The following is a 26,852-nucleotide window of genomic DNA, read 5'->3' as shown; positions in this document are numbered from 1 at the left end:
CTCCTGGGACACTGTCTGGTGCTCACCACACAGCTGATCCGGTGCAGCAGGTGGAGGTAGGAACACCCGAGGGAGTGGACAGTCGGAGGGCAGGCTGACCCCAGGGACTAACTGCCATCCCGACAGGTTTCAGTCTTCTGGAACAGACAGTTCCATCGATTGTGGAGATGCAGTCGCAGTGCCAGGGTCTGCATGAGAGGTTGTCAGCGAGCACCCAGTACCTGCCAAGTGCAGTTGGAGGAGTCCAACCATGTGCAGGGGCAGGTGATGGTGTCGACCATGCGTGCCACCCAGGTCAACATCGCACGGGTGGCGATTGCGGTGGAGGCATTGGGAATGGTGGTTTTGGCAATGGGTCAACATGTCCAAGGCCACGGGCATTCCTTGCAGCCGCTGGCTGAGGCTAAATACAGGGTTGGCACCTCACAACAACCATGTGCAAGAGCCACCTGGAAATCGAAGCGGCATTCCTGAGCATGGCCCAGTCACAGCAGGCCATGGCTGGGAACATCGCCAGCATTGCCCAGGCGCTGGCCGGCATGGCACAGACACAGAGGGAGTGTGCCACGATGAAGGCACGTGCACACTGCCTGGGTATCGTGCACAGATGTGCATGATGCGCAGTTGATGGTCACATATCAGCTGCATGTTCATCGAGTGGAGCCACTTGCGGTTTGTGTAGAGCGGCCTTCATCTGCAGGTACGCATCGAGTGCATCCGGTCAATCAACCCCTGGACCCGGGCAATGTCGCTGATGGCAGCGAGCTCCACTACCCGGCATCCTGGAGGGCTCGGTCCACATTGAAATGGATGTATTTAGTCATCTGGGCATATAGGGCCTCCGTGATGGCGCGGATGCATCTGTGCACCGAGCTCTGTGAGATCACGTACAGGCCACCACTCAGCACCTGGAAGGACCCCATGGCGTAAAGGTTCAGGGCAACCGTCACCTTGGCGGCCACGGGGAACAGGCATCCTCCTCCATACACCCGCAGTGCCAGGTGTGCCATGATCTGGCAGATATGTCGCACTGTCTCCCTTCTCAGCCGGAGTCTTCGACGGCATGCCCGTTCTGGCTGGTCCTCAAATGGCAGGCGTTGCCAGTACACACGGGGCCTCATGCGGCACTTCCTTCTCCTAGGCCTGTTCAGCGGCAGACTCTCCACCCTGGGTGGCTGCCTCCTGTTCCGCTGCTACATGCTTCGCTGCTGCAGCTTCCTCCTCCTTGAGCAGCTTGTACAGTCGCAGGGCATCCCCCAGGACTGCAGCGACCAGCAGGAAGGCCACCATTGCTGGTTGAATTCCAATATCCATTGTCTGCGGGGGGTGAAAGGCCGACATGTTAGCATGGCGCATATGCCATGCTCAACCTGGTCCACTGGGCTACACGGTGGCTCCAGTTGGCACTGCGGGCTCTGCCCCCTCATGCCCCTCCCATCTCTGCACCCCTGGTCCCATCGGTGCCTGGCACCTTGGGAGCCTCTGGCTTGTCCCTGATGCCAGGAATACTGTCAGCTGGCGGCCTTCTTGAGGGGGGTATGGCGGAAGGTGGGTCGGAGGAGTGGGAGCATCCATAAAGCCGGTGTCACTCTGCAGAACCAGGGGCCAAAGTGGGTGGTCAGTGGGGTGCGCAGCAAGATGGCTACCTTGCAGGCAGTGGAAATAGCAGACGTGTCTGGACACTGCCCCAGTCCTGTGTGGGGCCGCCAAGGTCACACGGCCCTTCCCTCCGTCACCCTCTGCCCCCAATCCAGGCAGGGCCCCCAGCCAGCCGAGCCAGTGTCCGGCCTGGTAGCCCATAGTCATGCTTCCATGTGTCCTACCTCCTCGCTCTCCCTCGGCAGCCACAGCGCCGGGTTCACGATTTTTAAAAGCACAAGCGAACCGTGACGCCGGGAACTGGGCCCATTGGAGGTGGAGAATTGTGGAGGCTGCGGAGAATACTGGGTCAGGCCTGTTAATGATAATAATAATAATGAAAAGCCACTGGTGTTTACTGTACGTGTCTTCCGGAACGTATTGACGCCGCTGTCGAGGTGATGGAGAATTGCGATTTGACGTCAAACTGGTGCCCACTGGGATTTTGGTAGCAGAGAGTGCCGCCCCACATCTGTGCGTATAAAATATATAATTGAAAGGTGTGAATGCAGCTGCCGGAAGAAGTAACATTTACGGGCTGCATGGTATTCCATTCTGCTAATAGCATAATTCAGGTGGACATCAGCAAATGCTGATTATAATTCTTAGTCAACATTTAGCTCAGTCGCAGATCATATTTCAGATCCTTTGTCCTTTCAGGATAGATTAAATTATAGCAAGATTGATATGAACACTGCGGTTGGCTAGTATCGGGCTGGTACGTCCCCTGGTTTACTCACTGAAAGTTGCATTAGAATAGGTAATGCAGTATTTTAAAGTCATAAACCATACTTGTGGTTATTTCCACACTTGCTCATACCTGCTGTTTGCCTGCAGGGGTATTGTTGCACTTGTAAAATGCCGCATATGATGATATAATTTCCAGAAGAGTGTTCAGCACACATTACAAACTCATTCTCATTGTGATTTCTGTCTTGTAATCACAGCATTTTCCTTCTACTATGATGGGAGTGGTAACGACTTTTCTGGGTGTGTTGAAGTAAGTAGCCTTACCTACCTATCTTGACAGTGGTACGGAAAAAATAAACATGGGCTGGATTCTCTGTTTGTGAGACTAAGTGTTGGCACTGGGGCAGGATTCGTGGAATCCACAACAGCAAAACTGCGGCCGCATCTGGACCGATTCAGCTACTGTTAAGGGATTAGCACTGGTGCCACGTGGAACACCGTGTCTGGGTGTCGGTGTGCTGAGCGCTGTGGGTAACACCGTCCTCACCGGCCAGAAAAAACTGCACAACCTCCTCAGGGCGGCCAGCGTGAGTAGGCGGCACTGTGCCCCAGACACCAACCCCCATCCCACACATCCGTAACCCTGCCCCCCTCCCCAACCAGGAGGGTGGCCGAACCCCCACCCTGACCACATGCCAGCACCCATACCAGCTGCCATGGCCGGGTGCCCTGGCCACTGAGGCCACCAGCTACCCACCCCCTGGACTGTCTAATACTATCGTTTTCCGTTTGCCACTCCCCAGGAGAAGGCCGCCCATAACCGCCGGGAGCGGGAAAAGACTGGAGGGGGACTGCCGGCCCCTCACCACGGCAGAGCAGAGGGCCCTGGACATGGTCGGTGGCCCGGAGGAAAAGAAGAGTTCAGCCACGGGCGAGGAAGTGAGACTCTGCTGAGTTGTGGTTCCCCGTGTGTCAACTCCCCCACCCCAACACCACCCTGACTCTACCCTCATCCCCACATCAACCTCACCCCCCCTACACCACCCCCACTCTCACCACCCCCTCACCCCCACCGCACGCTCATCCCCACCACCCCCACTCCCCCCCCCCCCCCCCCCCCCCCCCCGGCCTGCGGTCTTGCGTCTTGCAGGAACTGCTGGAGATGGGGTGGGCCCATCTGGTGTCCCCCTCCCCCAGCCAGTGCCACAGTTGGTGCTCCCCCATGAGCCAAGCACTGACTTCGCATCACAGCTGGCTGCGGAGAATACCGGGTCGGGCCACGCTAATTTTATGCAAACGGTGTTTACTGTACGTGCGTTCCGGACCGCATGGACGCCGATGTCGAGGTGACGGAGAATTGTGATTTGGCGTCAAACCATTGCCCGCCACGATTTTGGCATTGGAACCTATTCTCCGCCCAATTTGCGATTTCGGCATCGGCCAATGGAGAATCCCGCCCCATATCTCTGTAAAATATGCCTTGTGTTCTGATGCGACCATCAATTCACTCGAGACAAGAGTAAAGGTAAACTGTGGCTTTAATCAACTTAGAACAGTGCCTGCCTGCGACTGATACAATACTGTGCGCCGCCTACAGGTCGACTGCTCTTTATACCCCCCTCAAGTGTATGAGCCATGGGCGGAGCCCATACATGTCCCAACATGTTCCCCTATGGATGACGCCATACAATGGCCCATAGGTGGAGCCCACAAGGGCAACAACATAGCATAGATGCAAATACAAAGGCAAAGCATGGTACTGATACAGTGGTGGATTATTGGTATAATACATTCACCACATTCACCCCCTGTTAAAAATATGAAGTCCGGCGGGGGTGACGGGTTCATAGGTTCAGCCGGTCTGGCGCACGGATCATGCGCTGTGATCGCCGAAGCTCTGGCGTTGCTGCTGGCCCGGGTGTCGAGCTCATCCGTGCTGGCATCGGTAGTGGGAGCGCCAGTGCGGGCACAGACGTGGACTCCGGGAGCGTCTCTTCTGGAGCTTCATTCTTGTGGACCGGTGAAGGGGGGATGGCGGGCGGGAGGGAGCGCGGGAGCCATATGGGGGCGGGGGCGCTGGTCATGGTAGGTTGGGCGGGATATAGTGGAGGGGCAGTGGTGGTGATAGTGGTGGTGGTGGTGGAACCGGCGGGCGCCAGGTCCCGGAGTGAGACCGTATCCTGTCGGCCATCGGGGTGTTTGATATAAGCGTACTGGGGGTTGGAGTGTAGGAGCTGGACTCTCTCTACCAGAGGGTCGGTCTTATCGCTCCTGACGTGTTTTTTGAGTAGGACTGGCCCCGGTGTCTTCAGCCAGGATGGAAGCGAGGCCCCTGAGGTGGATCCCATAGGGAAAACAAATAGGCGGTCATGAGGGGTCTCATTTGTAGCCGTGTAAAATAGGGACCTAATAGAGTGGAGCGCATCGGGGAGGACTTTCTGCCAGTGAGAAACTGGGAGATTCCTGGACCGCAGGGTCAGTAGGATGGTCTTCTAGACCGTCGTGTTCTCCCTCTCCACCTGCCCGTTTCCCCTGGGGTTATAACTGGTAGTCCTACTCGAGGCGATACCCTTACCGAGCAGGTACTGACGCAGTTCGTCGCTCATGAATGACGAGCCCCGGTCGCTGTGGACATAATTGGGGAAACCAAACAGAGTGAAAACACTATGTAGGGCTTTAATGACGGTGGACGTGGTCATATCGGGGCAAGGGATTGCAAAGGGGAAGCGGGAGAACTCATCAATAATATTGAGGAAATATGTATTGCGGTTATTGGAGGGGAGGGGCCCGTTGAAATCGATACTGAGGCGCTCAAAGGGCCGGGATGCCTTTACCAGCTGGGCCTTATCTAGTCGATAGAAGTGCGGTTTACACTCCGCACAGATCTGGCAGTCCCTGGTCATGGCTCTGACCTCCTCGGTGGAGTAGGGCAGGTTGCGGGCCTTGATATAGTGGATAAGCCGGGTGACCCCCGGGTGGCAGAGGTGATCGTGGATAGCCCGTAGTCAGCGCTGGAGCATGTGCCGTGGGACAGGGCATCTGGGGGCTTGTTGAGCTTCCCAGGACGATATACTATATCATAGTTGTAGGTGGAGAGTTCGATCCTCCACCTCAAGATCTTATTGTTCTTGATTTTGCCCCGCTGCGTATTGTCGAACATGAAGGCTACCGATCGTTGGTCGGTGACGAGGGTAAACCTCCTACCAGTGAGGTCGTGCCTCCAGTACCGTACGGCTTCCACGATGGCTTGGGCTTCTTTTTCGACCGAGGAGAGTCGAATTTCAGAGGTGGTGAGGGTGCGCGAATAAACCGCTACCGGTCTGCCTGCTTGATTGAGGGTAGCGGCGAGAGCGACCTCTGAGGCGTCGCTCTCCACCTGGAAGGGGACGGACTCGTCCACCGCGTGCATCGTGGCTTTGGCGATGTCCCCCTTGATGCAGCTGAAGGCCTGGCGGGCCTCAGTTGCCAGTGGAAATATGGTTGCCTTGATTAGTGGGTGGGCTTTGTCAGCATAGTTGGGAACCCACTAGAACCCGAGGCACCTCTTCAGGGCCTTGGGGCAGTGAGGGAGGGGGAGTTGCAGGAGGATGCGCATACGGTCAAGGTCGGGTCCTAGAACCCCGTTTTCCACGACGTAGCCGAGGATGGCTAGTCTGGTCTTGTGGAAAACGCATTTCTCCTTGTTGTGGGTGAGATTGAGGGTTTGGGCGGTTTGGAGAAATCAGTGGAGGTTGGCGTTGTGGTCCTGCTGATCATGGCCGCAGATGGTGACATTGTCCCAGTATGGAAATGTGGCCCGCAGCCTGTACTGGTCCACCATTCGGTCCATTGATCTTCGGAACACCGAAACCCCGTTCGTGATGCCAAAGGGGACCCGGAGGAAGTGGAAAAGGCGGCCGTCTGCCTCAAAAGCCGTGTAGTGGCGGTCGTCCGGGCGGATTGGGAGCTGGTGGTATGCAGACTTCAGATCCACCGTGGAGAACACCCGGCAGTGTGCGATCTGGTTGACCATGTCTGCAATCCGGGGAAGGGGGTACGCATCGAGTTGCGTGTACCGGTTTATGGTGTGGCTGTAATCAACAACCATCCGGAACCTTTCCCCGGTCTTGACGACCACCACCTGAGCTCTCCAGGGGTATTGCTGGCCTCGATGACTCCCTCCCGCAAGAGACGCAGGACCCCGGACCTGATAAAAGTCCTGTCCTGTATGCTAAACCGCCTGCTTCTGGTGGCGACTGGTTTGCAGTTGGCGGTGAGGTTCGCGAAGAGTGAGGGAGGGTCGACTTTTAGAGTCGCAAGGCTGCATATGGTGAGTGGGGGCAGGGGCCCCCTGAACTTCAGGGTTAGGCTCCTGAGGTTGCATTGGAAATCTAGTCCCAATAGGAGAGGAGCGCAGAGGTCTGGGAGCACATATAATTTAAAATTTTCGTACTCGGTGCCCTGTATTGCTAGGGTTGCGGTAGTGCACCCTCGGATTTGCACCGAGTGCGTCCCAGAGGCGAGGGAGACGGTTTGGTGCACTGGGAAAATTGGGAGCGAGCAGCGTCTTACCAAGTCCGGGTGAATGAAGCTCTCTCTGCTCCCGGAGTCGAAGAGGCAAGGCGTCTCATCCCCGTTTACCCGGGCGGTCATTATGGAGCTCCGGTGGTTCTTGGGTCACGACTGGTCCAGGGTGACCGCGCTGAGTTGCGGGTAGCCGGCGTGGTCGGAGGTGCTGGGGCGGCTCCGCGATGGCTGCCCATGTTGATCATACGCGTCGAGCGGCGTAGCAGATGATGGCCAAGATGGCGGCCCCCGTTGGTCGCGCATGGCGAGCGGTGAGGAAGATGCGTCCAAGATGGCGGCCCCCCATGGATCGCACGTGGCCGGTGGAGGATGGCCAAGCTGGCAGCCCCCGTGAGTCGCACATGCTATGAGGACTGGAAAATGGCTGCTCCCACGGATAGCAGGAGGCTGATGAGGGGGGCGGAGTCGGCAGACACGCTGCCACGCTGCGGGCCTGTGAGTCTAAGGATCGGGCCTGTGAATTAGAGTTCTTAGACCTGGCCAGGCAGACTTTGGCAAAATGTCCTTTTCTCCCGCAGCTGCGGCAGTTCACGTTACGGGCCGGGCAGTGCTGCCGGGGGTGTTGGGACTGGCCGCAGAAATAGCAGGGTAGCCCCCCATGATGGGTGGGCGGCCGCGCGACACAGGCCTGGGGTAGTCTGTGGTGGGGGGTCCACGAGGGGGTCGTGTGGTCAGCCGGGAACGCGGTAAGTCTCTGGAACGCTACTTCCAGAGAGGAGGCTAACTTTACTGTCTCATCCAGGTCCAGGGCCCCCTTTTTGAGTAGGCACTGTCGTACGTAGTTAGACTGGATTCCCGCCACGTAGATGTCTCGGATGGCGAGTTCCATATGCTGAGTGGCCGTAACGGCCTGGTAGTTGCAGCTGTGCGCGAGGGCTTTGAGGTCGCGTAGGTAGTCATCTAGCGACTCCCTGGGACGCTGGCGGCGAGTGGTGAGAATGTGTCGCACGTAGACCTCGTTCACGGGCCCAGCATACAGGTGTTCGAGCTTCGCGAGGGCATCTGGAGAGGAGGAGGCTTCGCCGAGTTGAACAGAGATCCGATGGCTCACCAGTGCAATGGAGGAGGTTCAGCTGCTGGTCGTCAGTGACGGAAGGCCTCGAGGTGGCTGCGAGATAAGCCTTGAAGCATCGAAGCCAGTGCGAAAAAATTTATTTCGCCTCCGCGGCCTGTGGATCGAGTTCCAGTCGGTCAGGTTTGAGGGCCGATTTCATAGTTGCATTTAAGTTGATTAAATTGATGCGACCATCAATTCACTAGAGTAAAGGTAAACCGTGGCTTTAATCAACTTAGAACAGGGCCTGCCTGCGACTGATACAATACTGTGCGCCGCCTACAGGTCGACTGCTCTTTATACCCCCCCCCCTCAAGGGGATGAGCCATGGGCGGAGCCCATACATGTCCCAACATGTTCCCCTATGGATGATGCCATACAATGGCCCATAGGTGGAGCCCACAAGGGCAGCAACATAGCATAGATGCAAATACAAAGGCAAAGCATACTGATAAAGTGGTGAATTATTGCTATAATACATTCACCACATGTTCCCAATCGTAGGCAGGACTTCTCAACTCTTTTCTTGCTGCCACTCACAGGTCATCCTGAATTGTGGGGATTTAAATATTATATCATTCTTTTCTTGTGTAATACTTTTAAGGTTAATGATCAATGTTGTTTTCTTTGTTACTTTCCTTTGAACAGTATGACTTTTAAAATCTGATAACCAGGTGGAGAAATTCAACGCAGGACCACCAATTTACACTCATAAAATTAAAATAAGGCTTCTGCGTTTGGTGTAGTTTTCTCACAGGCCTGATGTGCACGGGAATATGCCTGGCGCAGAGTTGTATCAAGTGCCTTTTAATCATCCAAGTGCCTGTCAGAAAGAGCAGGCTGCCTAATTAATACTTGTTAATGAAGATTCTGTGCCTACCTTAGGACCCTTCTGGGAAATTCAACTTCTTGAGGACTAGATTTACAGATTCTAAAACACAACCACAAATTCCAGGCTGGAATATTTGGGTGGGATGTTATTCGAGGAAACCTTTCCTCCGTTTCGGCACGTAATTCGTTACTTGTTTTCGGCCTATTTCTACTTGTGTTGGCTGCTGTAGTTGACCAGATAAAGTGTTGCAAATTATTGTTTGGAGTCGTAGAAATTTCTGTGTTCTCCAAATCACCGACAACAAGGACTTCCAACAAAGGTAGCTCAATCCTGAGCTCAACAGCTACATACTGCACTTGTACTCTGCCTGCGCTCCTGGGGATAACTCCCGTGCTCCCACCATGTGACCTGTTTTGTAGCAAGGTCATCACTTTCTCACATGACCTCTTGGTCTACATCTTCCCCGTTTAATTGGGACACCCGGTGGTATGAGATGGAACACTGCGCAACACGAAACTATGTACAGACAACTGTGTGACGTACAATTAAACAAACTGACAATGCATAACTATTTACATATAGACGTCTGCCAACACCAGGTTAAAGTCCAATAGGTTTGTTTGGAATCACTAGCTTTTGGAGTGTAGCTCCTTCATCACGTGAGTCACCTGTGTTGTCAGACTTCTTACCGTGCCCATCCCAGTCCAACTCCAGCATCTCCACATCATGTTTACATATATATACTGAGGCACGGATTATTTGTAGCAACTCATGCATAGCTGATCGCATTTTCTTCTCCGCCACTCTTTCTGTTGGAAAGAAATACTGAGATTCAAAAGTCAGATCTCAGCTAAGTGGTAATAAAGACATGGGGCGGGATTCTCTGTTTGCTGTCGCCGAAATCGCGAAACACGATTGGGCGGAGTGTAGGTTCCGACGGCAAAATTGCAGCAGGTGCCGATTTGACATCAAATCGCGATTCTCCATCACCTTGACAGCGGCGCCAATGTGTACCGGAACGCATGTACAGTAAACACCGGGCACGATCTTCCAGCCACGCTGCGCCCGAAAAGCATCTCGCCGCAGCGTGGCCGGTGAAAGCCGGAAGACCTCACTCCTGGGATCCACCTGGTTCGCGACGCCTCACGAGATTCAACACTATCTTGTGAGATGTTGCAAGGAGAATCCCGCCCACTATGGGCAGGATCAGTTTTTGGCAAATCTGCATATCTAATGCGCCGCACTCTAATGTGCAGATTCCCGAGGTACCTGAGGCTTTGGGATTTAATGATGGGGAGATGCCGGCGTTGGACTGGGGTGAGCACAGTAAGAAGTCTTACAACACCAGGTTAAAGTCCAACAGGTTTGCTTTGATTCACTAGCTTACGCAGCACTGCTCCTTCACCTGTGGAAGGAGCAATGCTCCGAAAGCTAGTGATTCGAAACAAACCTGTTGGACTTACACCTGGTGTTGTAAGACGTCTTACTTTGGGATTCAGTATATTTGTTTTGGGGCCTCAGGTGTGCGCCGTTTGGTACTGGTCTCCACAAACCCTGACCAGACTGAATGGTACTCGTGGGGGTCTCCAAGGGAATCGGAGACCCCCAGCTGCATGTCCTTTGGACAGGGTAGTGCCCTGGCACTGCCAGGGTAGAACTGCCAGGGGCACTGCCAAGGCGGCATTAAAAAAAAATTTTGAGTACCCAATTCACTTTTTCCAATTAAGGGGCAATTTAGCGTGGCCAATCCACCTAGCCTGCTCATCTTTGGGTTGTGGGGGCGAAACCCACGCAAACACTGGGAGAATGTGCAAACTCCACATGGACAGTGACCCAGAGCCGGGATCGAACATGGGACCTTGGTGCCGTGAGGCAGCAATGCTAACCATTGCGCCACCGTGCTGCCCTAAGGTGGCATTTTTTGTGCATCTGCTATTGGGCTGTGGTTGCACCCTGTGGGTGTTGGGGGTTGCGGTGGGAGCTGGGGGACCCTCTCATGTTGAATTTGGGCTGGGGGAGATTGGGGAATTTTTGTGGGCCACGGAGATCAGGGTGCCATTTTTAAATGGCGTCCCGATCTCTCACTACAATGGGGAGTTCCGGCGAGCGGAGCTCCCCGTCGTAAAAAACAGGGCTATGTGCAGCCTTGACCGTGCGTTCCCTGTTCAGGCCCCTCATTCAATGCAAGTAGTGTTGCATAGCCATGTGTTTCTCGCACTGAGTGTGCCTGGAAACATGTGGCTAAACACGCTCGCTTGGGGACGTTGTTCCCTTTTGGGACGATCACAGCCACCATTTACATATCAATAGCGGGCCCGCTTGGACTCTCCGTGATACTCCTCCTCCCATGGGCCGAGTCCCAACGGCACAGTTTACTTTTGCTTACAGAAATCGTGAAATCGCGATTACCGCGGCCACCTTGCTGCGCACCCACTGACCACCCACCTTGGCCCCTGGTTCTGCAGAGTACCCCGGTATTCTCCGGTGCCTCCGCCATTCTCCTCTGATGGGCCGAGTCCCAACGGCGCGGTTTACTTGTGCTTCCAAAAATCGTGAAACCAGTGTGCTGGCTGTTGAAGGAGAGAGAGGAGGTAGGACACAGAGAGGAACAACTGTGGGCTGCTGCGCTGGACACAGGCCAGGCTGGCAAGGTGGGGGGTGGGGTCCTGCCAGGGCTGGGGGAGGGGGGGTGATGGGGGAAACAGGCCGAGTGGCCAGGGTGATCCACAGGACTGGGGCTGTGCCCAGGCACAGACCGCCATTACTGTGGCCATGTTGCTGCGCACCCACTGACCACTCATCATGGCCCCTGGTCCTGCAGAGTGACACCGGCCATATGGGTGCCCCAACCCCTGCGCCCTACCCTCCGTCAAACGCCCCACAGGCCGCCACCCGCCAGAAGCCCACCCAGGCAACACCCACAGTAGGCCCATAAAGACAACACCCACATTAGCCCCTATGGGGGCCACGGTGCATACCACTGGTGAGGGCAGTGCCAGCCAATGGTACCCCTGGCATCAGGGACAAGCACCTGGGCCAGAACCCACACGGTGTCGGCCACCGACGGGGCCACGGTGCAGGGATATGGGGGGGGGGGGGGGGGAGAGAGGAGGGACATGTGGGGGCAGAGTCCGCGGTGCCAACTGGGGTAACTATGTAGCCAGAACACCACATCACCTCGGACTCTCCCCCCCCCCCACCCCCGGCGGATCTTGTTGGGCATGTGAGTACGCACCATGCTGACATGTCGGCCTTTCACCCCTGCAGACAATGGACATTGGCATTCAACCAGCAATCATGGCCTTCCTGCTGGTCGCCGCAGCCCTAGGGGATGCCCTGTGGCTGTACGAACTGGTGCTGCTCGAGGAGGAAGAAGCTGCAGCAGCGGAGCGTGCCGCAGACGGACAGGTGGCAGCCGACCAGGTTGGAGAGCCAGCCAACCAACAGGCCGAGGAGAAGGAAGTGCCAAGGATGCGCCGCATGAGGCCTCGCATGTTTCGGCACCGCCTATCATTCGAGAACCTACCGCAACGGGAATGCCGTCGGAGACACTGGCTGAGCAGGGGGACAGCGCAAAATATTTGCCAGATGATGGCACACCTGGCACCGTCGGGTATGGGGGGAGGACACCTGTTCCCAGTGGTCGTCAAGGTGACAGTCGCCCTGAACTGGTAACAGTTGGCATCTTAGCTGGTGTCTAATTTTCTGGCCTTACTGGCCCTAACCCTACTTTTAGGTGGTTCCCCAGATGGTACATCAGGAGTGGAGGCGGCCTGTGTGGTGCGTACGCCCGTGCCCAACAAATCCTGCCCTGTGACCTGGGTCCGCATTGGCGACCGTCTTCTAGGGCGACCGGGCTTGGATGGGCCCGGCTGCAGCTCTCGTGTCCCAGGTGGCATGGTGCCACCCTGTTCTGCCCGCTGGCCACCAGATGCGCCAGGGACAGGAGAGGGGGGGTGGAGTCCGAGGTGATGTGGTGTTCCGGCACCTCGCCTGCTGGGGTCACCGGCACAGGCCCCATCACCTCCTCTGCCCTCGGGTTGCCCGATGGCACCCGGGCTGCTCCATGGGATGGGGTGCAAGCGGAGCTCCCCTGAGGCTCCCTGCCATCTGGAGGCCTGCTCTGGCCTCGACCAGGTTCTGCATGCTCGCGGTCATGGGAGCTCAGGGAGTGGACCATCTCCATCAGGGACTGCGCCACATCACGTTGTGACTGTGCCACCACCCTCTGGCACTTGTCACATCAGCCAGTGACTGTGTCATCTCCCTCTGGGACTGGGCCACCTCCCTCTGTGTCTATGCCACGTCGGCCACTGCTTGGGCAATGCCGCCAACATTCCTAGCCATGGCCCGCTGTGACTGGGCCGCACTCTGGAGTGCCGCTGCGATTTCCAGGTGGCTCTGGCACATGGTCACCTGTGAGGTGGTAACCCTGTCCTGGGCCTCAGCCAGCGCCTGCACAGAATGCCCCAGGCCTTGGACATGCTGATCCATAGCCGAGACCGTTGCCCCCAATGTCTCCACCGCGGATGTCACCCGTGCGGTGTTGGTCTGGGTGGCATGCATGGTCGGCACCACCTCCTGCTCCTGCACGCGGTTGGACTCCTCCAACGGCATCTGCAGGTGCTGGGTGCTCACCGACAGCCTCTCATGCAGTCCCTGGCTCTGTGACTGCATCTCCACAATCGATGGGACTGTCCGTTCCAGAAATTCGAGACTCATCTGGATGGCAGCTATTTCCTTGGGTTGACCTGCCCTCCGACCGTCCGCCCCCTCTGAGTTCCTACCTCCACCTGCTATACCGGATCAGCTGTGTGGTGCGCACCAGATAGTGTGCTGAGCTGCCCAACTGAGGTGAGTGTCTCTGGGATGGTGGAGGGTGTTGGAGACAGCCGTGATGGAAAATCACTGTCATCCGAGCTCTCCTGAGTCTCCGGCGGAGGGCTGGTGTCCGAGCTGTTCTCAGCGCTGGTACCCGGCTCATGGGGGTCTCCGTCTGTGGCATTGGCTGGGGTCGGGGGATGCCTGATGGACTATCCCCAGCAGGTCCTGCAAGACACATGATTAGATCTCGGGCCGGGGCAAAGTGGGGTTGGGCGTGGGGATGGGGGTGGTTTAGGGTGAGGGGGTGGTTTAGGGTGAGGGGGTGAGGTGGTGTAGGGTGAGGGTGATGTGGGGGTGGGGGTGAGGGTGGTGTTGGAGTGAGGGTGATGTGTGGTTGAGGGTGGTGTGCGTTTGAGGGTGGTGTGGAAGTGAGGGTGGTGTGGGGTTGAGGGTGGTGTGCGTTTGAGGGTGGTGTGGAGGTGAGGGTGGTGTGGGGGTGAGGGTGATGTGGGGGTGAGGGTGATGTGGGGGTGAGTGTGGTGTGCGGTTGGGGTGGTGTTGGGGTGAGGGTGGTGTGGGGGGTGAGGGTGGTGTGGGGGGTGAGGGTGATGTGGGGGTGAGGGTGATGTGGGGGTGAGGATGGTGTGGGGGTGAGGGTAGTGTTGGGGTGAGGGTGATGTGGGGGTGAGGGTGATGTGGGGGTGAGGATGGTGTGGGGGTGAGGGTAGTGTTGGGGTGAGGGTTGTGTGGGTGTGGGGGTGAGGGTGGTGTTGGGGTGAGGGTGATGTGGGGGTGAGGGTGGCGTGGGGGTGAGGGTGGTGTGCGGTTGAGGGTGATGTGGGGGTGAGGGTGATGTGCGGTTGAGGGTGATGTGCGGTTGAGGGTGGTGTCGGGGTGGGGGTGAGGGTGGTGTTGGGGAGGGTGGTGTTGGGGAGAGGGTGATGTGGGGGTGGGGGTGAGGGTGGTGTGGGGGTGAGGGTGGTGTTGGGGTGAGGGTGATGTGGGGGTGAGGGTGGTGTTGGGGTGAGGATGATGTGGGGGTGAGGGTGGGGTTGGGGTGAGGGTGGTGTCGGGGTGAGGGTTGTGTTGGGGTGTGTGTGATGTGGGGGTGAGGGAGTTGACACATGTGTGATGGGGAACCGCAGCTAAGCGGGGTCTCACTTCTTCGCCCAGAGCTGAGCTCCACCTCGGCGACTGCCCTTTCCTCCAGGCCGCCGACCACATCCAGGGCCATCTGCTCAACCATAGTGAGGGGCCGCAGGTTTTGCGCTTCCTTCTCCTGAGGGGGAAACACACAGAAGACGACAATGTTAATAATAATCTTTATTGTCACATGTAGGCTTACATTAACACTGGAATGAAGTTACTGCGAAAATCCCCCGGTCGCCACACTCCGGGGCTACTGAGGGAGATTTCAGAATGTCCAAATTACCTAACAAGCACGTCTTTCATGACTTGGCGGAGGACACTGGAGGAAACCCACGCCGACATGTGGAGAACATGCAGACTCCACAGAGACAGTGTCCCAAGCAGGAGTCGAACCTGGGGCCCTGGCGCTGTGGAGCCATAGTGCTACCCACTGTGGTACCGTGCTGTTAGACAGTCCAACTCAAGCAGCCCAGGGGGTGGGCAACTAGTGGCCTCAGAGGCCAGGGCACAAGGCCATGGCATCTGCTAATGGTGCCAGAGTGGGGGTTCGGACACCCTCCGGGTTGGAAGGTTAGGGTTACAGATGGGTGGGATGGGGGTTTGTGCCAGGGGCACCGTGCTGCCTATTCACCCTGGACGCCCTGAGGAGGTTGTGCACTTTCTTCTGGCACTGCTGGCTGCTCCGGACTATGAGGGGGTGCTGGCCGGTCCTCTTGGTCATACTGTTCAAACTAACGACTGCCGCCATCTCATTCCAGGCAGCACTGGCTGCCTTGTGGCTCCCCCTCCGGTGCCCTCGGGGGAACAGGACATCTCTCCTGGTCTCCACAGCGTCCAGGAGCCTACCCAGCTCAGCGTCCCTGAATCTTGCGGCTGGCCTCCTCGGCGCCATTGTTGCGAGCTGGCTGGAGTTGGCTGAGCAAGTGCAGCTTAAGTGCTGCTCGACCTTGTTAGCGGGGGGGCTGGTTAGCGCATTCCCGGCGAATTAGCTGGTGAGGCGTTATTTGCAGTGAGAAGCCCGTGAGGCCTCGTTAAGTGGACCGATTAGCGTTGAATTGCGTTGCCGGTTTCGCTGGGCCGAGCGCCAGGAAGCACGCGGCAATTCCCGCTCACTATCACACCCGCAGTGTGGGCTAAACCGGCAGGAAACTCCCCAGGGCTCAAAAAAGTGACGCAGGGCGAGATTGTCCGGCTGCGCTGGGAAAGCATTTTTCTTCGGTGCAGCGTGGCCAGTGAAAGCCGGGAAACCCCACTCTCGGGATCCACCCGGCTCGCAACGCCTCACGGGATTCAACGCAATTTCACAAGGCGTTGCAAGGAGAATTCCTTCCACAATGGGCAGGATCACTTTTTGTCCAATCTGCATGTTAGAGCGGGGCAGTAACTCTTCTTCTAATGCACAGATTCCCAAGGTACCTGAGGCTTTGGGATCCGGAAAATCCTGCATGAGGTCAATGGATTTTTCCATTGTATGCGGCTCGCTTGTGGCACTCCTGCGGCAGGCGGGGCGGGAGAATCCAGCCCTCAGTGTGGGCTAAACCAATGAGAAACTCCCCAAGACCCCCCAAAAAATACGAAGTGCCATTGAATAGAGTGGGGAACTCGCCAGCAGAGCCACAAATGAATTTCGAAATTTTTCTGAAGAATCACGCCCTAAACGTTGTGAATGACCATGGGAGGTCTGGGACTGCGTGTAAATGCAATGGTTCCTTTGCATGATGCAGCTTGAGTGCATTGCATGATGCACACCTGGAGATTTGCCTTTTCATGTCTGCGTACATGGAGGGCCAGGACAGTGATTCCTTGGCCCTGTATCTGGTTGCTTCCAACCCGGGGTGCCCTTGGTGCAGTTGTGTGTAGCACCTCTGGAGGGCAGTAGGGATGGCAAATCCTTGGTCATGCCGTCTCAGTCCAATCTGTATGATCAGTTCATCTCTAATGGTAAAGAATGTGCGGAGCCCGCCGGGAACCTCCCTTGAGGACTTGAGCCAGCACTCATGGTGATGTTGTGCAGTTGCCTGCATGTGATGTACACCTGTAAATCATCTTTGAGTACCTGGATTCTACAAGAAGACAGCACCTCTATTGCTATAATGTCAATGTCTTCCTCAAGATCTGCCTGGTCTGTAGTGGGTAGGGAGGCTCTGGAGAGGACATCAGTCAAGTACAGTTCCTTACCACGTTTGTAGATGATGCTGAGATTGTAACTTTGCAGCTTTAGCATCATGCATCACAGTCATGGAGTTGCAGGGTGGAGATGCTTTTTTAAGATACTTACGAGTGGTTGATGATTTCTTTCAACAGTTGCAGGATGACCACATATGAAGTCATTAAATTTCTGCCAGGCGAATACGGAAGTAAGAAGTTTCTTTTCGATTTGTGTATAATGAGTCTCAGTGGCAGTGAGGGCCCTTGAAGCTATTGATCTGCCATTCTGGATGCAGACTGTGCCAGGGTCCTGCTGGGAGGCGCTGCTGAGATGAATACAGCTGCTCGAATGTCAAAGAATTGTAACACCGGTAGGCCTGCGAGCGATTGCTTGTGTCTGTTGAAGACCGCTGTGTGGTGCCCTTGTCAGCACCATTCGACAACCTGGCAGAGAAATGGACAAAGCGGTCCATTGATCTCACTATAACACGGGGCAAACTTAGAAAGATAATTTGACATACCAAAAAACCACAGTAGCATGTGCTTGCACATGGGAATGGCCACCTGTCGTAGCCATTTCCTTGTCTGGAAATGGCTTTACACCATCGGCTGTGAGTAAATGACCCACCTAAGGATCCTAAATCTGTAGTTTGCAGGTTTAAGATTTAGTTGGATGGTGCTGATTATGTCAAGGACAAGACAAAGACGTGTATCATGCTCTTGCATAGTGCGACCCCAAAAAGGATATCATCAACAATGATTTTGCGAGGTTGGGCTGCAAAGAGTTGTGTCGTGTACTGATGAAACATCCCACTGTCAGTGGAGATCCCATATAGGCAATCCACACCAAAGGTGTAGTAGTGCTCTACCACACATATGAAGAAAACATTATCTTCCTACCAGACACATGAATGTGGTTAGTTTTGACGATTCCTCATCGAAAGGGATCTGCTAGAACCTGCATTTTGCATCGAGAATGCTGAACATCTTAGCGTTTGGCATGTCTGCTCTCACCGGTTCCACTGCCTCAATAGGCTGGTGTGGGTTGTGCAGCACTCCTCTCTTTTTTGTTTTTTGAAATTTTTTATTTAAAACAGATTTGTAACATTTACAGAGAAAAAAGGCCATCTACAAAAGCCTTAACATATTGAAAGCGAACAGTGGGAAAGAATAAACATATGAATAAGGCACTTCCCCTATCAGCTCTGTTTGCCCATGCCCCACGTGTTCAACTAAACTAATGTGGCTCTAACCCCCCCCCCCCCTCCCGAGGCTTGACCTGCCTGGTCCGCCCTGCGCTTGGCCCTAGCCCGCCCCTTCTCCTACTCTCCCTGGTGCCCCCTGACCTACGCTAGCTACGCTGACCCCTGCCCTTGGCGCCCGACTGTCTCCTGCCCAAGTGCTCGGGACCTCCCCCCACACACCAAGGACCCATTAACCTGATTGTATCTCCCCGTGACCTTTCAAGTCCCTTAACCAGCCCCTAGCCCATCCCCCCATCAGAGGCCCCCATCTCCCGCCAAAAGATACCAAGTGCAGGCCCCCCCTGCAGGGCCCCTCTCTCTCTCTCTCTCTCTCTCTCTCTCCCCCCCCCCCCCCCCCCCACCCATGTTGCAATCTCCCAAAATCACCCTATGCAGTGCGCCCTCCAGCCCCCGCTCTCCGTCCAGGCTGAAAACAATCTTAGATAAAACATTACAGTACAGGATAATTTAACAGACCGCCGCCACACAAAAGCTCTGTGAGCCCAGAGTCCTTTTGTTAAAGTCCAGCTTCTTCTTTTAATAAAAGTCCATTCCTAGTCAAGGCAAGTTAGAACACTGAAAAACTAAGTGCCCGTTAGTTCAAGTCCAGCTTCTTCTCTTTAATAAAGGCCCAAACCTGTTCTGGTGTCTCGAAGTAGTGATGGAGTTCCTCAAACATAACCTAAAGCTTTGCAGGATACAGCATTCCAAACCTGACCTCCTTTTTGTAGAGGGCTGCCTTTACCTTGATGAATCCTGCATGCCTCATGGCCAGCGTCGTTCCCAAGTCCTGGTAGATGCGCACCTCGCAGTTCTCCCATCTGCTGCTCCTCTCCGCCTTGGCCCATCACAGCACATGAGCCCTGTCAGCAAGCCGGTGAAAGCGAACCACCAAGGCCCTCGGTCGGTCGCCCGTCCTGGGCTTCCTTGCGGGGGCTCTATGCGCCCCATCCAACTCCAGGGGTCGAGGGAAGGCCTCCGGTCCCATCAGTGCCCCGAGCATACCCATCACGTATGCACCCGCATCCGATCCCTCAAAGCCCTCGGGGAGGCCCACGATCCTCAGGTTCTACCTCCTGGCTCTATTCCCCAGCTCTTCAAGCTGCTCCTGCATCCTCCCCTGGCGGGAGTTCAGCTCCTCCACCTCGTGCTCCAGCTCCGTTACCGTGTCCGCCTGGCTGGAGAGCTTCACCTCGACCTCTCTGAGCGCCTTCTCTTGGACCGCCTGTGCCTCGACCATTCGGTCCATCACCGCCCTCATCGGGTCCAACGTGTCCCTCCTCAGTTTGGTGAAGCAGCTCCTAAAAAAACTCCACCTGCTGCTCTCTTGGCCAGTGAGCCTCCGCTCCCTGGTCCCTGCCGTCCGCCATGCTTCGCCGCCCGTTCTGGGGTCCCCGCTGCTCCTGCTTCGACCTTCGCCGCTCCACTCGACCACTTCTGGTCCAACTGTCCATACCCCGGGGGGGGGAAACCTCTTCCTTTCGTCCCCTCCACCGATTCAGGTCGCCAGGTCCCGAAAAAATCCTGCGAAACAGGTCCGTTTGCCCATCGCGGGCGGGAGCGATCTGACCTGCGACCTGCTTCCTCGAGGGCGCCACCGGAAGTCGGGCAGCACTTCTCAAGTGCCCTGTGTCAATATATATCCTTGATGTGGAGATGCCAGCGTTGGACTGGAGGTCCAAGAGGTCTTACAACACCAGGTTAAAGTCCAACATAGATACATAGAAGATAGGAGCAGGAGGAGGCCTTTTGGCCCTTCGAGTCTGCTCCGCCATTCATCACGATCATGGCTGATCATCCCACTCAATAGCCTAATCCTGCTTTCTCCCCGTAGCCTTTGATCCCATTCTCCCCAAGTGCTATATCTGGCCGTCTCTTGAATAGATTCAATGTTAGAGCATCAACTACTTCCTGTGGTAATGAATTCCACAGGCTCACCACTCTTTGGGTGAAGAAATGCCTCCTTATATCTGTTCGTAATAGTTTACTATGAATCTTCAGACTGTGACCCCTGGTTCTGGACCCACCCATCATTGGTAACATCTTCCCTGCATCTACCCTGTCTCATCCCGTTAAAATTTTATAAGACTCTATGAGATCTCCCCTCATTCTTCTGAACTGCAGCGAGGACAATCCCAACCAAGTCAATCTCTCCTCATATGACAGTCCCGCCATCTCTGGAATCAGTCTGGTAAACCTTCGCTGCACTCCCTCGAGAGCAAGAACATCCTTCCTCAGAGAAGGTGACAAAAACTGCACACAATACCACTGATGTGGCCTCACCAAGGCCCTGTATAATTGCAGCAACACATCCCTGCTTCTATATTCGAAACCTCTCGCAAGAAGGCCAACATATCATTAGCCCTCTTTACCGCCTGCTGCACCTGCATGCTTAACTTCAGCGAATGGTGCACAAGGACACCCAGGTCCCTCTGCACACTCCCAATTTACAACCATTCAGGTAGTAACCTGCCTTCCTGTTTTTGCTTCCAAAGTAAGTAACCTCACACTTATCCAAATTATACTGCATTTGCCATTGATTTGCCCACTCGCCCAACCTGTCCAGATCTTGCTGTCGGATCCCTGCATCCTCGTCACAATTCACCCTCCCACCTAACTTGGTATCATCTGCAAATTTTGAGATGTTACACTTTGTTCCCTCATCCAAATCATTAATATATATTGTGAATAGCTGGGGTCCCAGCACCGATCCCTGAGGTACCCCACTAGTTACTGCCTGCCAATTTGAAAAGGACCCATTAATCCCTACTCTTTGTTTCCTCTCTGCGAACCAGTTTTCTATCCACCTCAATACATTTCCCCCAATCCCATGCGCTTTAATTTTGCAGAATAATCTCTTGTGCTGGACTTTGTCAAACGCCTTCTGAAAGTCCAAATATACCACATCGACTGGTTTTGAATCACGAGCTTTCGGAGACCAGCTCCTTCATCAGGTGAATGAACTTTATTTAACTGAAGAAGGAGCTGTGCTCCGAAAGCTTGTGATTCAAAACAAACCTGTTAGACTTTAACCTGGTGTTGTAAGATTTTTTAATATATATCCTGACTTTGCCATCTTTTTTTACTCTGGCCACCATTACTAAAACTCATTCCGTGGCCTCGCTTATGGTGTTATGACACTTCGTGTTGTCATCCTATGCACCTTATTAACGACTCCCTGCTTCATGGCTACTAATACTCTTATCAGAGCACAAACTGTTACCAAAGCACCTAGTCTCATGTGGTATACAACTGGGAGCTTACCAGTGATGGCACAGTTGAAGAGGTCTCTATAAGCTGTTGTTGTACCATCAATTCACTGCAAGACGATGAGAACGAATGAACAGAGGCTTTATTAACCGAGAACTCGCCTGCCTGTGAGTTCCATAACAATGAGTGCCGCCCACAGGCGGCCAGGTCTATATACAGTCCCGGGGGGGGGGGGGGGGGGCACGGTGAGGGGGGGAGGGGAGGCGGAGTCCACCAGGGCTCCTGTACAATACATGGTGGTAGATCGTATGAATATGCTGGCAGTGTAGGCGTGGGACAGTACAGGAGCGTCGGGGGTGGCGGTAGGCGGCGGGGGGGCGCGTTGGCCGGGCAACCAGCGGGTGCCAGGTCCCGTAGGGAGGCCGTATCTTGCCGTCCACCTTGGTGCGCGATGTAGGCGTATCGGGGGTTGGCGTGCAGCAGCTGGACCCTCTCGACCAGGGGGTTGGTCTTATGGCTACTCATATGCTTCCGGAGCAGGACGGGCCCCAGAGTTGTCAGCCAGGATGGAAGCGAGACCCCGGAGATGAACTTCCTAGGGAAGACAAACACACGGTCGTGAGGGGTCTCATTCGTGGCTGTGCAGAGGAGCGACCTAATGGAGTGGAGCACGTCGGGGAGGACCTCCTGCCAGCGGGGAATCAGGAGACTTCTAGACCGGAGGGCAAGAAGGACGGCCTTCCATACCGTTGCGTTCTCCCTCTCCACCTGCCCGTTTCCCTGCGGGTTACAGCTCGTAGTCCTGCTCGAGGCGATGCCCTTACTGAGCAGGAACTGACGCAGCTCATCGCTCATAAATGATGTGCCCCGGTCACTGTGGATGTATGCAGGGAAACCGAACAGGGTGAAAATGCTGTGCAGTGCCTTTATAACAGTGGCTGAGGTCATGTCGGGACAAGGGACAGCGAAGGGGAAGCGGGAGTACTCGTCAATGATGGTCAGGAAGTATATATTGCGGTTGGTGGACGGGAGGGGCCCTTTGAAGTCAATACTGAGGGGCTCAAAGGGCCGGGAGGCCTTTACCAGATGAGCCTCGTCTGGCCGAAAGAAGTGCGGTTTGCACTCTGCGCAGACGTGACAGTCCCTGGTCATGGCCCTGACCTCCTCGGTGGATTAGGGCAGATTGCGGGCCTTAATAAAGTGAGTAAGCCGGGTGACTCCCGGGTGACAGAGTTCATCGTGGATAGCCCGAAGTCGGTCATTTTGTGCGCTGGCTGCGGGACAGGGCATCTGAGGGCTCGTTGAGCTTCCCAGATCGATACTTGATATCGTAATTGTAGGTGGCGAGTTCGATCCTCCACCTCAAGATTTTGTCATTTTTAATTTTGCCCCGTTGTGTGTTGTCAAACATAAAAGCTACCGACCGTTGGTCGGTGACGAGGGTAAACCTCCTACTGGCTAGGTAGTGCCTCCAATGCCGCACAGCTTCCACGATGGCTTGAGCTTCCTTCTCGACAGAGGAGAGTCGGATCTCGGAGGCATTGAGGGTTCAGGAAAAGAAGGCTACTGGCCTGCCCGCCTGGTTGAGTGTGGCGGCCAGGGCGACGTCTGACGCATCGCTCTCTACCTGAAAAGGGATGGACTCATCCACCGCGTGCATTGCGGCCTTAGTGATATCGGCCTTGATGCGGCTGAAGGCTGAGCGGGCGTCAGCCGTCGGGTGGAATATCATGGCTTTAATAAGTAGACGGGCTTTGTCCGCATAGTTGGGGACCCACTGGGCATAGTAGGAGAATAGCCCCAGGCATCGTTTGAGGGCCTTGAGGCTGTGGGGAAGGGGAAGTTCCATTAGGGGGCGCATGCGGTCGGGGTCGGGCCCTGGGATTCCGTTTTCCATGACATAGCCGAGTATGGCTAGCCGGGTTGTGCGGAAAATGCACTTCTCCCTATTATATGTGAGGTTGAGGGATTGGGCGGTTTAGAGGAACCTCTGAAGGTTAGTGTCGTGGTCCTGCTGATCATGGCCGCAGATGGTGACATTGTCCAAGTACGGGTATGTAGCTCTCAGCCCGTACTGGTCCATCGTTTTCTGGAAGACTGAGACCCCGTTTGTGACGCCGAACGGGACCCTCAGGAAGTGGAAGAGTCGGCCGGCTGCTTCAAAAGCCGTGTAGTGGCGATCTTCCGGGCGGATCAGAAGCTGGTTGCAGGCTGACTTCAGATTTACCATGGAGAAAACTCGGTATTGCGCCATTTGGTTGACCGTCTCCGCAATGCGGGGGAGTGGGGTACGCGTCCAGTTGCGTGAACCGGTTTATGGTTTGGCTGTAGTCCACAACCATCCGATTCTTTTCCCCGGTCCTGACAACTACCACTTGTGTCCTCCAGGGGCTGTTGCTGGCCTCGATGACCCCCTCCTGATGTGTTGTCTGAGTTGGTTTAACATTGACTGCAACTGGATGCAGTGAGACTAGAAACAGGCTTCCGACACAGGAGGTGGTTTTATTGAACCTGCTGGTTGCTGTACATAATCTGCTGTGGCTTGACACTCTATTAATCTAAACTGATAACCTCTGACTGGCTTGAGCAGATTAGCTCTCTGTCACATGGAGACGGCGCTCATGGCCTTGTGCACTCTAACTATCTTTGTAGCCGTATCCTGTGAGAAGAGAGAGAGTCTTAATGCCTTGTGTGTTTTATAGTGGTGATGTCCTGTCTGGTGATTGGTTGTTCTGTGTCGTGTATGTTCATTGGTTATCCTGTGTGTCAATCACTGCCTGTCTGCATCTCATTATATACATGAGTGGATATTATGACACCTCCCTCAAGAGTCGCTGGACCTCTGACTTGATAAAAGTCATGTCTTGTGCACTGTACCGTCTGCTCCTGGTGGCGACGGGTTTACAGTTGGGGGTGAGGTTCGCGAAGAGCGGGGGGGGGGCGACCTTAAGGGTCGCGAGGCTACATACCGTGAGAGGGGGGTAAGGGTCCGCCGAACTTTAGTGTCAAACTTCGGTGACTGTATTGGAAGTCTAGTCCAAGCAGTAGGGGGGCGCAGAGGTGAGGGAGGACATACAATTTAAATTGGGTGTACTATGAGCCCTGTATCGCGAGGTTCGCGACACAGTACCCCCGGATCTGCACCGAATGGGATCTGGAAGAAGGGGAGATTGTCTGGGACGCGGGGTAGATGTGGAGGGTGCAGCGCCTTACCGTGTCGGGGTGGACGAAGTTCTCTGTGCTCCCGGAGTCGAAAAGACAGGGGGTCTCGTGCCCGTTGACCCGGACGACCATCATTAAATTTTTCAGGTGCTTTGGCTGCGACTGGTCGAGGGTGACTGCGCCGAGCTGCGGGTAGTCTGCGTGGTCGGAGGTATCGGAGTCACAAGATCACGGCCCCCACGAGTTGCACGTGTCGGGCTGAGTTGAATATGGCGACCAAGATGGCCACCCCCATGAGTTGCACGTGTCTGGTTGCGTGAAAGATGGCGCCCCCCACGAGTTGCACGAGGCGGATGACGCATCTGAAGGGGGCGTTCCCGGCCGACACGCAGCCACATTGTGGGGTCTGTGGGCCTGTGAGTCCGTGGATTGGGCCTGGTACGCTTTAGACTTTGGGGCTTTATGTCGGGCCAGGCAGACTCTGGCAAAATGTCCCTTTTTGCTGCAGTCGCTGCATGTTGCGGTGCGGGCTGGGCAATGCTTCTGGAGGTGTTGGCCCTGACCGCAGAAGTAGCACGGCGGACCCCCGGTCTGGACGGGCAGCTGCGCGGCACAAGCCTGTGATGTAGTCGGACCTGGTGAGGGCCGCATCGGTGGTGCGCACGAGGGGTTCGCTGGGTCTGCGGGGAACACGCTGAGGCTCTGGTAGACCAACTCTAACGAGGTGGCTAGTTTTACCGTGTCATGCAGTTCCGAGGCCCCATTTTCCAGCAGTCGCTGCCTGACGTAGTTAGGCCGGACCCCAGCCACGTAGGTGTCCCGGATCTGCAGCTTCATGTGCTCCTCGGCCTTCACATCCTGGTAGCTGCGGTTTCTGGCGAGTAGGGTCAGGTTCTCCAGGTACTCGTCCAGCGATTCCCCGGCGCGTTGACGGTGGGTAGTGAGGAGGTGCCGCGCGAACACCTCGTTTCCGGGCTTCACGAAACGCTCCTTCAGCGTCGCGAAAGCCACATCGTACGTGTCGGCTTTCTCAATCATCACGGAGATTCGATGGCTCATCCGGGTGTGGTGGTGGTGCAGCTTGAGGGCGTCGGAGGGAGGCGTTTCAGAGGAGTCGAGGTATGCCTCGAAACAGCGGAGCCATTGGGAGAAGATCTCCTTGGCGTCTGTTGCTCGTGCGTCAAAGTCGAGTTTATCAGGCTTTAGAGCGGCTTCCATAGTGGTGTCTTCGGTTAATAAATTGTTGTACTATCAATTCACTGCAAGACGATGAGAACGAGTGAACAGAGGCTTTATTAACCGAGAACTCGCCTGCCTGTGAGCTCCGTAACAATGAGTGCCGCCCACAGGCGGAGGGGGGGCGGAGCCAGAGGCGGAGCCCACCGCGGCTCCTGTACAATACATGGTGTTAGATCGTATTATCATTTCCTGGCCATAGGCCACAGTACTAAGCAGACAGTTTATACCATGGTACATTCACCACAGCTGTCATCTCTGGGACTTGGAGTTGTAGAGCATGCACTTCTGGACCAAGTTGAATGAGTCCAATGCAATGCTGTCTCGAAGCCTTAGTAATGGCTTTACATTCTGGTCAACTATAAGGAACGGGGCAGCACGGTGGCGCAGTGGGTTAGCCCTGCAGCCTCACGGCGCCGAGGTCCCAGGTTCGATCCCGCTTCTCTGGGTCACTGTCCGTGTGGAGTTTGCACATTCTCCCCGTGCTTGCGTGGGTTTCGCCCCCACAACCCAAAAGATGTGCAGGGTAGGTGAATTGGCCACTCTAAATTGCCCCTTTATTTGAAAAAATGAATTGGGTACTCTAAATTAAAAAAAAACTATAAGGAACTTGAAATTTCCCTGTGTGTGGTAGAGGGCTGCTACACCTTTGGTGTGGATTGTCTATCCACCATAAGCCACGAGGTGCGTCTAGGTGCTGCACATGGGTCTAATTCCTATGAACTTTAACTGGATAGTAATTAACCCTTGCTCCAGTGTCAATCTTGAATTGAAGTCTAACATTACTGCTAATTAAGTGGAGGATGGTGAAGATCTCGGGCTGGATTCTCCATTCCTGGGAGTAAGTGTTGACGCTGGCGCAGGATTTGTGGAGTTCCATGACAGCAAAACTGGCGCCGCAGCTGGACCGATTCAGCAACTGTTAAGGGGCTAGCGCCGGCATCCAGTACCTGTAGGTGCAGTTGGAGAAGTCCAACCGCGTGCAGGAGAAGGAGGTGGTATCACCCAGGCCAACACCGAACGGGTGGCGTCCACGGTGGAGGCATTGGGAGCGAGGGTTGCGGCTATATCCAAGGCCTGGGCATTCTGTGCAGGCGCT

The sequence above is a fragment of the Scyliorhinus torazame genome, chromosome 9 (assembly GCF_047496885.1).
Source record: "Scyliorhinus torazame isolate Kashiwa2021f chromosome 9, sScyTor2.1, whole genome shotgun sequence".
NCBI lineage: Eukaryota > Metazoa > Chordata > Chondrichthyes > Carcharhiniformes > Scyliorhinidae > Scyliorhinus > Scyliorhinus torazame.
The sequence above is the reverse complement of the archived record's forward strand: the minus strand, read 5'-3'. Positions refer to the sequence as shown.